This window comes from Lissotriton helveticus, chromosome 2_1 (assembly GCF_964261635.1).
Source record: "Lissotriton helveticus chromosome 2_1, aLisHel1.1, whole genome shotgun sequence".
NCBI lineage: Eukaryota > Metazoa > Chordata > Amphibia > Caudata > Salamandridae > Lissotriton > Lissotriton helveticus.
The window spans coordinates 1041324313-1041339677 of record NC_136059.1 but is presented as its reverse complement, the minus strand read 5'-3'; positions in this window follow the sequence as shown (position 1 = coordinate 1041339677).

The following is a 15365-nucleotide window of genomic DNA, read 5'->3' as shown; positions in this document are numbered from 1 at the left end:
AATAAGAGCTCTTTTGTCTCAGAGAGAGGTGGCCTTGAGTTCGGCCCGTGAAACTTTCGTGCTTCACATAGCGAACACCCGTACAGAGGTGCAGACCCTTTTCAATACAGATTTGCCTTTCCATTTCAGCAAGATGGTTCGGACTATCTTTAACGCGTCCTCCACAAAGGCCCTGGCGCACTTTTTTAAAGTTGTTACCAGTGGTCTCGTGACTTCATTTGAGAAAATCTTTGGAGTCATCCCTGCTTTCTTTCATTCTATTTTTTCCACTCTGCTTCGTGGATTCCCATTTTTACTTGCATTACCAGCGGACGCTCTTGTGCTTTTTTACATTTTTAAATATGGATGTCCCTCCTGTGCAAGCTTCCGCCCTGCAGCTGCTGACACTGTTCCGCAATCGCATGCTAGAATATTATGGCACAATGCCGTTGGCGATATTAAGCACGGCATATGGATTATCTTTTCGATTCTCCTACTTCACCTGTGTCCAGCCTGTATTTCACTGCCTGACCTGTGATTTCGATTGGGCCATTGATTTGTGTCTCTGCGGACCGGTTTCTCCTGACGTCGACTTTAATCAGCTGATGACTCCTATCATTACTCACGAGATGGTTTGTCCTGGCGAAAGGATTATGGCTGTGGCATTGATGCATGGACTAATTGGTCCCTGGAATTTACTGGCGGCAACACAGTCTTTCTTGGAACAGAGCTTTCTTGAAAACCCACCGAGCTGTCCTCTGATGGTGATAGAGGATCCGGTGCTGGGAGAGCACGTATGTTCTTTTCCGCTTTTAAATTGGATGGCTGAACTCTTTTCGGATGAAGACGGTGACTTCCTATTGGAGGCTGTTGCAGCTTATTTTGCATACACAGTTATGTCATAGACCTTTTTCAGGTTTGATATGCTGAGTACTAGCATTTCATTGACAATTCATTGACTTATTTGTCAAGTTTTTATTATTTAGCTTGCCTATTGGCTTAAGACTCGATAAAGTACTTGGCTGTTTTATTTTTCTTTAGCATTACATTTTCCTAGTTTTTAATGCTTTACCTTGCGGACCGTCCACATATAAACTTGCAATCTGCTCTCATGAAATGGCACTTCTATTATCTTATTCAGTTTGTTTCCGGATCATGGGGAGGTGTCATCTAGGTCCTGGATATCTTTACACCGTGTTAAGTTAGCATGGGCTCATTACCGGTTTAAACGCCATTTTTCCTTTTTTGCAACTTCTGCACACGACACTTAGTTGTTGCTTTAGCTTTCAACCTAGTAGTTCATCGTGGTTTACATGAGAATAATATGTTCTTGCTCTACTATCTGCTTTGCTTGTTAAACTATATCTGTACAGCGAGTGCTGAAGTCTCAAGAACAACACGATACAGAATTGTTATGAGGTCTGATCTCCACGACTTCATACTCATAACATAAGTGCAACTTCTGCCAATTCTGGGCATGAGGCGGGTTTTATATTGCTTTGCCGAACACACATACACAACAGTTGATGCGGTTCACATGAAGAGAGAGCTGGTGTATGCTGATGTGATTCCTTCAAATCTAAGACACTAAAGTATGGGCACGCCCTAAACCAACACAAAGAGACCTTCTTAGCAAATAATATAATATGTGTATTAGGGAGGGTGAGATATAAGCAGCCGCGGGCCGTGGAGGGAGTTACGTTGGGGCAGGGAGGCGGGGAGGGGGAGGGGTAGGGTGGAGCCCTCTCCACCCTGCCCCTCCCCCTCCCCGCCTCCCTGCCCTACCGTAATTCCCTCCACGGCCCGCGGCTGCTTATAAGTGTTGCTAACTCTTATTCATTTACAGCATGTTAACATACTGTCACCATTCGCTTTTTATGTACTAGTAACTATGCTGGTAATTTTGCTACTGATAATATGTGACCTTGTATTATCTAACATACTACGCCTGAGAAGACGGCATTAGTAAATAAACATTTCAAATACACATGTGTTCTTCTTAACTCCATGTTCTGGTTTCTAAGAAATATATAACGACCGACTGTTCATGAGTTCCACGTATCCTGAGGTACTATAAGTTCATATTCTGGATTGTCTAAACATTGAGAGTTTGTTATATCCAATGTGACACTGTACCTAGCTTGCTAAGGGGTTTTGATTACTAAGGTGAGTTCTGGGACACTTTAATTCGCCGAGGTTCCAATCCTCTGTCCACAGTTCTGTGTGAGAACAGAAACCCTGCGACAGGGGCACCCCTGAGCCTTGCTGGAGCTTCATCACACTTGCGATACAACTCCAGCAATGCGCCACCTTTACGGCACAGATACGTCACGCATCTGTGCTGTTTTTGCCCCATGATGCGCCGCATTGTAAATGCAGCACACCATAGGTGACGGAACAGCGGCACAGAATGACTAACACATCCCTGGTGATGCGCCAGTCATCATAAATCTATCCCTATGCTTCTTATCTTGTTAGAGATGAACCGCCATATGTATCATCAAAGTTTTTTGCATTTCCTAAATAGCGAACTTTAAGGAATAAATAGCGATTCTTTACCATTCCTAGTTTGCGATGACCTATTTGCTAATTACAAATTACCCATTCATTTCCATGCAGCAGGAGGCCCATAGGAATGAAGGTGCAATTTGCGATTAGCAATTACCTCATCGCAAATTACAAATTTTTCCGAGGGTGCAGGGGTGTCTCAAGAACACCCTGCTGCACCCCCGAAAAAGAAATTTGGGGGCATATGGCGCACATAAATTTTTAAAACATTCCTTTACCTCAAAAACGATTTTCTTTTTTTTTATATATTCATACTTTGAGTTTCAAAACAGTCTCAGAAACACACCAATTTGTCTTCAGCAGAGCAAAAGGTATGCACTCCAGAGTCTGCAGCTATCAAAAGCACAGAAATGCTGTAATTCCTCACACATATCTCTCATGTCACACCAATCAAAACTCTTCCCTCACTTTTTTTCAAAGCAAAACCCTGCCCCCTCTCTGCTTTTTCTGCATAGCAACCACCTCTTGCAAAACCTCTGGTGTTTCCAAGTTCACACAACAATGTTGCAATTGAACTCTGAACTCTCAGTGCACCTGCATATCCAGAGCATTCTTTCATTTAATGATTTTTTCTTCGCCACTCAAAATACATCTTTCAACGAACTCATCCATGCACACTAACTTTCTGTTTTCAGCAATCAAAATCCACCAATCACTCTTACTGCTTCATTAACACAGAAACTCCTCAGTTTTTTTCATTTTACACTCTCATTTTTTCAACTGCCATTTCATTGCCACACTTCATCTGACTGCAGCAGAACCTTCTCTCGCCATGTTTTCTGTCTGGATTGTTGGACATAGTTATATCTATTGGGCTCAAAGGTACGCTGAAAACAGGAATTTACCTAACCTCAATTTACAAGATGTGGAAATTAAGTGGTTTGGCCACAGAGGATTAAAATGTCACCAATTGATACCATTGGTGAAAACCTTTATGCATTTGCCAAAACCTGACCTGTTAATTGTGCACTGTGGAGGTAATGATTTGGGCACTTTGACTGGGGTAGGTCTGGAAATGCTTTTAAAGGACACCTTTGAGCAATTGATGGCACTTTTTCCTCAGACTGCCTTGGTATATTCAAATATATGCCAAAGACAAAAATGGAGGTGGTCGAACCAATTTTGTCCACAAATTGAGAAATCGAGGAAGCATGTAAACAAATGTGTTTCAGCTTACATGAGAGACCATGGAATGGGCTCCCTGTACAACAATAACTTGCGTTACTACATGCAAGATATCTACAGAGGAGATGGAGTTCACTTCTCAGATGAGGGCAACAGAATTTTCACTCTGAATTTAAGACTGTGCATTGGTACCTACTTATAAGTACCTAAATGTACCATAAACCCAAAAGCTCTTCTCAGAGCTACCTTACATCTGATCACAATTATTATTTTACTCTAACTTTTTTCACTAATTTTCAAGAAAGTACGCTCCCCAGAACGCTTCCCGGTTCGCGAACCGGGCGCACTCCACGCAAAAAAACTAAAAAAACGGTATATTTTTTTTTTGCCCTGCGAGACCCTTTCAAAGCCTCCACATCAAACCTAGGGGGTCAGGGACGATCTACTATGCCCCCTTATGGTCATTTGCCCCTTCGCTTTGGCCTCCTCTTGTCTCTCGATCCTACCGAGAGACAAGATGGCGGCCGCTACGGACTGTTTGGAATGTTTACAGACGCCGAAGAACCAATCAGCTTCGCAAACCTCCGTAACGCGAAAAGTACACCAAGCGGAGCGCTATTACAGATATATATCTTTTTTTGAACGTTAATTTCTCAAAATCCACTGGAGCACATATATTGAGACCTAGCAAAGGCACATCGGGCTACCAGTCCCTAATATTTTACCAAGTTTCGTGCAAATCCATTCAGCCGTTCGATTATTATTATTATTTATTTTTTTTGCCCCGCTGGGCCCTTTTAAAACCTCCACATCAAACCTAGGGGGTCAGCGAGGATCTACTATGCCCCCTTATGGTCATTTGCCCCTTTGCTTTGGCCTCCTCTTCTCTCTCGATCCTACCGAGAGACAAGATGGCGGCCGCTACGGACTGTTTGGAATGTTTACAGACGCCGGAGAACCAATCAGCTTCGCTTCACAAAGCTCCGTTGCGCGAAAAGTACGCGTCCTGGAGCGCTGCCCGGTCCGCTGTTACAGATATATATCTTTTTTTAAACGTTAATTTCTCAAAATCCACTGTAGCACATATATTGAGACCTACAAAAGGCACATCGGGCTACCAGTCCCTACAATTTTGCCAAGTTTCGTGCAAATCCATTCAGCCGTTCGGGCTAAAAGTGAGGCCAACCACCCTATGGAAAACTCAATGTTAAAAACACGTTTTGGGACCCCCCTTTTTTCTCGGCCCCCCCTTGACGACCCCCCCCCAAATTTTCAAGGGCTGCTCAGAAACAAAATGTGCCATTTCCTGAAAATTTCAGCCAATTCCGTCCACAAACGCCAAAGTTATTAGACATAGAATTTTCAAAAATCCCATAGAGAAAAAATCCTAACTATATATACCTACTGGCGACCGCCAGTAAGTAATATATATATATATATATATATATATATATATATTCTTCCCACTCTCCTTACGAAGAAACGATTCGCACTCACGGGTACTTTTTCAGATGTTATCTTTTATTTTTTAATTCTTTCGGATTGCACAACCAACGCGTTTCAGTGTCTGCTGACACCTTGATCACGGTCTGACTGTCACATATATATATATATATTCACTGAAAAAACCATAGGTTATAGACCATATATAGTTAGGAATTAGCATTTAGAAAACCTTATTTTACTCACACAAAACCATTGAAATTCCATATATAGTTAGTTGCACTAACTATATATCGCGCACCCGCAATCCACTGCTGATGATGTCACATATTACATCATTCATGACATGGTCAGTGACATCACTGATGACATCTCAAATGACATCACTGATGACATCATCCAGTGACTGTGTGTTTCTGAAAAGTTTAAATATGTTTTACATATTGAAGAATGAGTAGATGTAGAAGTGTCTGGATGAAGGATTTATTAGGTGAGTGACTGACTGTATGAGTGAGTGATTAAATGTGTCTCACTGAGTGCATGGGTTAGTGACTAAACTGTCTTAATTTGTGCATCATTATGTCTGTTGTTCTGTAAACTGCTGCATGTGTTGGTCAGTAGCTATATGAGTAACTATATGGGTTATTGATTGATTGCCCAAGTATTTGTATGGGAGACTGAGTGTGTGTGTGGCTGGCTGGGAGGAGTGTGACTCTGTGCAGATCAATGTGTACTTGTATCAATGATTGTATAAGAGAGTAAGTATGTGTTAGTATATGTTTCAAAATGTAAGGTGCTCTATGTTTAACTGTATAGATTAGAAAATGGAAGTGTGATTGATTATTTACAGGACTGACTAGGTGTGTGAGTAACTCCATGGATGAGTGACAGAGTGTGAGAGTCTGTATAGGTGTATGAGTGCATATGATAGTGTTGTAAAGATGAGTGATTGTATATATGAATGATTGTATGGATAAATCAGTGAATGTGTGTGTAAACATAGGAATCACTGAGTGCGTATGTAGTAACTAGTATTGGTGTGTCAATGGTTTCAAAAATTATACTCTGTATTTAACACTGGGTGTAACAGAGGTTATATTAAAGTGTGAGGAGATGCATTGTATTGTCACATGAATGATATTATCAGTGATGTGGTCATTGATGTCAAATGAGATGTCATCAGTGATGTCATCAGTGATGTCATTTGAGATGTCATCAGTGATGTCATTTGAGATGTTATCAGTGATGTCATTTGAGATGTCATCAGTGATGTCATCAGTGATGTCATTTGAGATGTCATCAGTGATGTCATCAGTGATGTCACTGACCATGTCATGAATGATGTAATATGTGACATCATCAGCAGTGGATTGCGGGTGCACCATATATAGTTAGTGCAACTAACTATATATGGAATTTCAATGGTTTTGTGTGAGTAAAATAAGGTTTTCTAAATGCTAATTCCTAACTATATATGGTCTATAACCTATGGTTTTTTCAGTGAATTTTCAAGGTTTTGTAAATGCTAATTCCTAACTATATATGGTCTATAACCTATGGTTTTTTCAGTGAATTTCATTGGTTTTTTAACAGCTAATATCTGTAGCTGTAAAATGTATTCTTCTTTAAATCCAAAAATATATTTTATATGTTTATTAATAACTTTTTTTTTTAATATTTTTTTTTCTTCGTTCCCGCTTCGCGAATCGGGAAGCTTCCCGTTAGCTGACCTTGATGCCGCGAAATAGACCGCGAGCCGGTAAACGTTTCTTTACCGCAACTGCCGCGTTAGAAAACAACATCATCACGCCTCCCGTCCGCATGACGTTTCGCGTTGTCGCGTGATACGTCATATGACGTGCTACGTTAGCGAACTGGTACGCTTACCGAGTCGCAAAGCACAGGTTTCTGGAAGCAAACCGGGAGGCCCTGCAAAGCGCGTAACGTAAACACAGCAGGTCATGTGACTTGGTAATAACACTTTTCATTGGTTCATTTCACTTTTGGTTTCCTAATGATGTAAGACTAGGACATATAATATAAAATGAACACTTTTCATTGGTTGAGAACTATTGTTTTTCCCAAATGATGAAAATCCCTCCTTCTTTCCTCACTCTGACTTTCATCATTGTGAGAGAAAGACCCTTTGTTACCAGTGAGCAATGGCTTCTTTAGTAGCTTCAGCTGGTGCTTCCCCACCACCTCCACCACATCCAAGGAAGAGTGGACCACCTGCTCAAGTTATAATTCAGCAAGAAGAGGAAGAAGAGGAACAGGACGACGAGCACGAAGAGAGGCACTTTTTGCCTGAGGAGCCCAGGACGTCTCACCGGAAAGAAAACTTCATTTGGCAATTTTTTAAAATTCCCAAAGGTCAGAAAAAAGTAAATGCAAGATAGGTAACTTGCCTTATATGTCAAGATAGACTGTCCAGAGGGACCGACAAAAAATACAGTTTCGGAAACTACACAATGCATCGCCATATGACTAGGTGGCATCCTAACAACTACAGTGCTGCACAGTTTCGTAACGACCTAGATAATCTCCCTATTATGGCCAGAAGATCTGTTGTACCGGAAGTAACTGGACCAGAGGGCAGGGAGATGGTGCCAAATATACAAACAAGATTTCGTGAAGTAAAACAAGTCTGCGTACATTGCAGTGGATTCATTTGCTACGGAGAAAGAAGCATCACTCTGATCAACAGAGCTATTGACTATCATATGCAAGTTTGTACGAAACGCCCCAAATAATAAATTCTTTTTTTTGTTTTGTTGCTCCTGTTGAGCCCTTTACAATGAATCGTTTTCGTTGCCCCCTCCGAAAAAAACCCCCAAAAAATATAAAACTGTTCAGAAAAATTCAAAAAAAGTAAAAAAATGTTCAGAAAAATAATAAAAAAAATATAAAACAACAAAAACAATAAAAAAAAGTTCTTTTCAGAACTACCTCCCCGTTATAAAAAAATTGGTACAATATTTGGAACTGTGCCAACCTCTATTTCTCTTAGTTCGCTTCCCAGTTCGCTCCCCGGTACGCGAACCGGAAGCGAACCCAAACATTTTTTTTTTAAAAAAGAACAGTAAGTATAAGGGAAGGAAACAGACAGTTATGTTAAAAGAAAGACAGCTATAGGGGAGTAAACTAGAGATACTATTACCCGTAATCCACTGCTGATGATGTCACATATTACATCATTCATGACATGCTCAATGACATCATCAGCAGAGGATTGCGGGTAACAGTATCCCTAGTTTATTCCCTATAGCTGTGTTTCTTTTAACATAACTGTCTGTTTCCTTCCCTTATACTTACTGTTCTTTTTAAAAAAAAAATTTTAGATCAGTCAGAAACAGTGAAAATAATGAAATATAAAAGACTACGTACAATATAAGCACTGTATGCAACAACTTTGACACTTACAGAAGCCTCACCTTCTCCATGCCTCCTACACAGTTCTACATGTACATCATAAATGCAAACAGAACAGAATTAATTATACATGTTAAATGGTTTATTTTTGCTGTTCTCAGAATGTATCAAATTTCACTAAAACAGTGACTTGAAGGTATTCATCATATAACAGCGGGGAAAAAAAACACAATCAAAATGATTGTGTTTAAAAAACCCATACAACATAACAAATCAGAATTCAGAACTCCTTAAAGTTAACTTACTTTCCATGACGGCCAAGGATGTCCTATGAACAGCTTACACTCTGTTGTGCTGTTATTACTTTCAACCCGCCACTTTCTGAAAGAAAACCTCCATCGTTTTCAAAAACATGTTACATACAATAAATGACTTCTCGCTCTCTACCACACGTTTCCACAAGGCCAAATCGTGTCTGAGCCATTTATAACTCTTAGAATTCTTTTAAACCAATCCCGTCATGTTGTATTTCCGCAACTTTCACAATTAAAATGTTGAAGATCATTTTCACAATCCTGGACTAGTAATATCTTCCCCTTCTTGCTCAATCATGTTCTACATTTCCTACCACACTGATACTGCTTACTATGAAGCAGACTTACACTACCTTTATGACTAGTACAATTATTTAATTCTCTACATCACTTTTAATCACAAAACAATGTAAAACAGTAGACAGCATTGCAGACTTACATTCCCTCTACTCCATGTTTTGATTGGCTGCTTCAATTAGCTTATAAAAAGAAACAGTTTTTCTGAACTCATTCAAAGTGCACGTATTTCTCCATGACGTCCAGTGTTATGATAAGAAGTTATGTCTCTATACTACACTTATCCTCAAGGCCAAATCGTGTAGGAGCCATTAGAACTTCTTGAAATTCCTCAGAGCACATCCCGAGATTCTTTCCCTAAAATTTTGGTTTTAAAAACACCAGGTAAGAGTTTTTAAGGTCATGCGGCAATTTTTTTTTGAAAATTAAAACAGAATCATTGCAGAATGACCAGCCATTTCTACACTTTAAATAAGCTGTATAATGTCCTGATGTTATTGAAGGACCATCATGATATATAATTGCTACAGTTACAAAAGTCCTTCCTGATATTGACAACTGTGAAGCCACAAATTTTTTTATTAAAGTTGTCAATTTTGTTCCATCAGGCCTACATCGTTGGAACATTAAAATGACATACTGGCCATATGTTCGTATAAATAATGTGGACATCATTTCAGATTTACATTGGCTACACTCCATGTTGTGATCAGCTGCTTTTACTAGCTTATTAAAAGAGACTGATTTACTGTCTGGCAAAGTTAAATATATAAATCTTTCTGAGTCTACACTAGTAGTACTTGATACCCTACAGTTCTCGCAGTCATGCTGCCATTGATAAGAAAGCCCAAACAGGTGATCTACATCTACACCTTCATCATGCAATACATCAAGCATATACATTAAAAACTCCTGACAATCTTGCTGACTATTTTGAGAGAATTGTGTTTGGCCTGAACATCTGTCTAACAGATTTCGAATTTCAGACACACTTTCTATGTTTGTTCTATCAGTGCTACATTTCTCTAACACAGAATTTAACAAACTGCAAAATCTTTGATCAGAATTGACCACAATCTCTTCTTTTACATTTTCTAGAGAAAACAAAACATTAACCACTACATTAGCATAGCAGTTGACACCAGAACTGTTTTCAAATTGAAAACCAACAACATCTTCAACAGAATCCTTTTTGTTTCTGCTTATAATTTCAGGTTCATCAACTTTTCGTCTTTTTGCTACAACCTCCCCAGTATTGGTCACATTTCTTCGTTTCCGGCCTACCACACGTTTCTCAAACAAAGGATACTGAGGCAAATGTGGCGCATACTCTCTTCTTAACCTATTGTATTCCTTAACACAATCTAGATCCGCACAAATGTTTGTGACATCACACTCAATCAAGTACAATCCCGATAAAGTTCTAACTCGTGACAATGCCACATATGCCATACCCTCCTTGAACACAGAACTGCCAATATTCACCAATGCACAGTCTACACTTAAACCTTGCGATTTATGGATTGTCACCGCATATGCCAAGCAAACAGGAAACTGCTTACGACGAACATATAAGTCTTTTACAAGCAAAAATCTAGCAGAACAACGACCAATTAGCTGTACTTCCTCAATGCCATCAAATTAAATATTTAAAAATTCAATTCCATCTCTATTTCTGTATTTCACAAAATCAACAACATTACCCATTGATCCATTTACCAGACCTCTTTCAACATGTAAATTCCTTCTTAAAATTATACGGCAGTTCAAGCACACATTCAGAGTCTTTTCAAAACCCGCAGTTTTAGATATACTCTTCTCTAATGAATCCAATTTTGTTTTCAGATTCTCAGACAAAATAATTGTTGATCCCATATGCTCTACTCTGTCAATAGCTTCCAGTTTCACAATCTCTTGCTTTTCTAAATGCAACATTTTGTTATTGAATTTGGCACATTCTGCAAGAGTTGGCATCAAACATATTCCAGATTTTTTCTCAGTAACTTTCTGAAAAATATTCTCAGGCACAACATCTTCGTCTGGATATAAATTTGTCAGTAATCGTGCATGTAAAGCTTCTTTCCCATGCTCGGTCACTTTTCCAATTCTAACATCTTGTAGAATAGTCTTGTAAACTTCATCCTTTGCCTGACGCATATTTTCATGCAGTTCAGCATAATTGAAGTTTAACCATATATTGATGTTGCCAATGCTCCCTAAGCACTTCCTGGTATCTTCATGCGTGAGCATTTTGAACACAGGTTGCCCTTTCACTGGTGTCAGCTGCAGAAGATCTCCGAAAACAATGATGTGTTTGCCACCAAATAACACATCATACTCTGTTTTGAGAACTTCTTGCATTCTCAAATGCACAAAGGCAAGCATGACATTGGAAACCATGCTTACTTCGTCAATGATAAGAAGTTTCATTTTCCTCAAGACTCTTGAAACTTCAAAACAAGCATCTCCAGATAGCTTGTGATATTCTAATTTGTTGTCATGCTCCACTGGCAGCATCAGTAAACGATGTAAAGTAATCCCTTTAATGTTATGTGCTGCCAGTCCAGTTGGAGCGGTGACAACACAAGACAGCGATGACTCTGTCCTTTCCTGCAAATAACATGAAATTGCTTTAATAAGGAAACTTTTTCCAGTTCCCGCTTCTCCACTCACGTACAGTCGGACAGGCTTCAACGACGTACATGAGCACTCTTTCTTGTCATGACTTAATCCATGATCAATTTGCATGGTAATCTCGTCATATATTTTCCTCTGCTCAACGTTGAGTTGTCTTTCCAACTCTTCTAAGTTAACCGCATCCTCCTGAGCATGTGCCATGGCTCTTTCCACTTCATTCATAGCAGTGGCAGCTTCATTTTCGATAAGAGGTCCTCCTAGTGGATCCTGACTCAATGAAGCAGAACTCTGACTGTCCTGAGAACTGTCTCTGGCAATCTCGGCTGCAATCGTTGCTTCCTGCTCAATTTCCACATTCAACATTTCTACATATTTGGGAAAAGCAGGACATTCTATGGTCTCCTTGGCAGCATTGAATGAGTCTTCATAACAAAGGAAATCTCCGAGCAGTTCCTCTTCTGCACGCCAAGGCTTAAAAAGTTGCAAAAGTGCTAAATAGAAAAACTCCTTTTTTTCAGGAGATTCGCCACTCAATTTTCGATGGTTTATCAAGTGGCATTTTCTTTGCTTGACCAGACATCCCTCACTTCCTATTACAGCATACACTCCTTTCTCAGTATCTTCTTTGATGTTCCTCTTGAATATGTAATTTTGCAGAACCTCATACAGACAAACATTCTCGAGGTGACTGCTTCGATTTGGATAATATGTATCCAACATGTTGCTCTTCAAAATGTCGGTACTGTTTGGCTCCTTTTTCGCCAAATACTCAATTTCCCGCACAGGTTTCAGAACTCGATTACGCGTTGCAGCAAGACCAACACTCGCCCAAACGATACTCCTGGACTTGGCATAGAGACTTGCTGAAGACAACCGGTCAGAACATTCATAAGCTCCGATTTCTCGATGCGACAACATCTTCCGACTGAAACTGTACAACTTCTTGCTGAGGCTCTTTTCATGGGAAATGTCCTCCCACATATCCTTCAATTCTGTCTTCTCTTTTTTGGTGATGTAAGATGTCACATACCGAGCCACAGCCATACAGTTATCAGCCACAAACTGTATATCCATGTTAGCATTCCACATGGACAAAATCACCGGGTTGTAGTCGTTGATGTACTTAGACTCTTCGTTCCTCTTCAAATTGTATGTGTTTTTAGGTGATTTCTTCATCACATTATGTCGCAGCGAAGACATCAAACTGTTCACTCTTCCTTTAGAAATCACCGGTCGTGGAAAGCCGAAACGACATTTGGTGTAGAACTTGTCTTTGTTCCGGAATTTACGACGACAGTACTTTCCACATCGATGGCTTTGGAAACGTAGAACTTTTTCTCTTAGGCTTTTTTTCTCCTTTGCGTTTGGAACAGCACACGTAGAATACTGTTCTATGAAACTCATCACTGAGTCTTCTGCATCCGTTCCAAATTTAGGTGCATCCTTGATCCACAGCAACATATGTATATGAGGAGCACCTCTTGCTTGGTACTCCTTCCTCCAGAAGAAATCCAACACCTCTCCAAGAGGTGGATTCTTCTTATTCATGATGAAAGACATCATACCTTCAAATCTATGATTGAAGTACCTACATACATTGACTGGATCCAAAGAGCACAGTTCTCCGGGTGTCTTGAATTCGATGTTTTCTACGTTAGCATTTGCCTCTCGTAGAAATTCAAGTAAGTCTTCCCAGCCATACTCAGCACAGCTCAAAGTGAGGAACCATGTGGGAGTTCCTAAGTTCCTCAGCATACATTTTAAATCACCATGACGACGGTACCAGTACTCATTAGTACCACGCTGACACGCCATGAGATTAATCAGGTGAGAATCCAAAATACTGTCTTGGACATTGACTTTATCCATAAAGTCACTTGCCGAGATGTTTTGCATGTGTATACCACTTTTCAAGATGTGGTTCACTGCATATGACAGTCCAGACAGATCGCTTTCAAACAGGAGATGAAACAAATAAGGAATGCATTGTCGAAACCTAGGATCTCCTGCATACAATCGCAAAGTCCGGTATTCAGAAGCAGGAATTTGATGAGGCCGCTCATCATATCTTCCTCCCTGACCTGTTGGAAAAAGCTGTGGGAAACACCGAGCTTCCAAACTTTCCTCCCAAACACTAATGGGACTCCCTTTCGCTTGTTTCATTTGGAACAACTCAATAGCATTCCCCATGACTTCCTTGGAATGCAAAGGATGAACACTATAATGTTCATATATTTCTTCACTAGGACAGGGTTCTACTTTCTCAATTTGACCAGCACACAAATCGCTATCCTCTTCCTCACTTACTTCCTCTTCTGCAACATATACATTTTTATAGTATTTATTATATTTTTTCAAATACAATGTTGCCCTTTTGACTTTCCTAACATCTACTAAATCTTGCCATATTTTCTTATTCTTTGTCGGAACCCCATTAACTAAGATAACAAGAGGTTCCTCTTCCACTTTTTCTACTCCAATTGTGTTAATGTTTTTCTTCAAATCTAGAGGCAAATAAACAACTCTTCCCTTTAATCCTCTCTGTAAATCTGATGGAGGCAATTTCCCTGTCTTTGGCTCCATTCTTACAATAGCCTGAAAGGGATGGATACTTTGAATCAAAATAGATTCATAAGTATTTAAATCCTTCAATTCAGAAGGAATCTCAACCAATTCCAGATTATTATGAACTGCTCTAGCAGGCATCTGGTTTGGATTTAATTTGTTACAACAATAAGTACACACACGTTGATCCAATCCCAAATCAAAACAATTTTCTACCATCAAGTATGTTGTAAAATCCTTCCATTCACTATTATTTTCCCTTTCACTTTTTGCATATAAATCCACTAACTTAGTCTGATTCTTATAATAAGTGCGTCGACAACACACACAAGTGAAATTTGGCCTCTCACTTGATTTCACCTCAAACGTCGCAATTTCCCTCTGGAAATTATCTGTACTGGAAACCTGTACACTATCTTCCACATTACTCTCTTCTTCTTGGTCAATTTCAACATTCTCCTCTTTACTTCCAAAGTAACAAAACTCAATTTCTTCACATATATTCTTCACATCTATTTCAGAACCATGCAAAAGAGCAGCGCATAATTGTTTAAGCATAATTGCTGGACTCTTAGCATAATACAACATTCTAACTAATTTCCTCACTTTATTATGATGCACTGCTAGCATCCTGAAATGATGAAAAACACTCTGGCATACTCTCCTGGAAAGACAAGCCAGTGAATGACCATGCAAACCTATCACTTCTCTCACTCTGCAAGGATCTAATTCTTGCAACAACTTCATTTTCTGCTTCAAACTTTTCTTATTAAATGACCGTATAAAATCACAAAGCAAATTGATGGAATCCTGTCGTACACTGCAAATACTACTACACTTCCAGGTGTACACAGGACCCTTAGGACGTCTCCCTAAAACCTCATTACCTAACACCTCTTCTATCTCTGTTGTCACAAGTTTTTCTTTTTCAACTGGACAACCATCTTTCACTTCATAACCTCGACCACTGGTGTCAACTGCATGCACCAAATCATTATCCTGGAAATAACTCTCCTCATTAAAAAATGCCTCAGAGCTTGAACTATGCATCCATTCTCCAGAAAA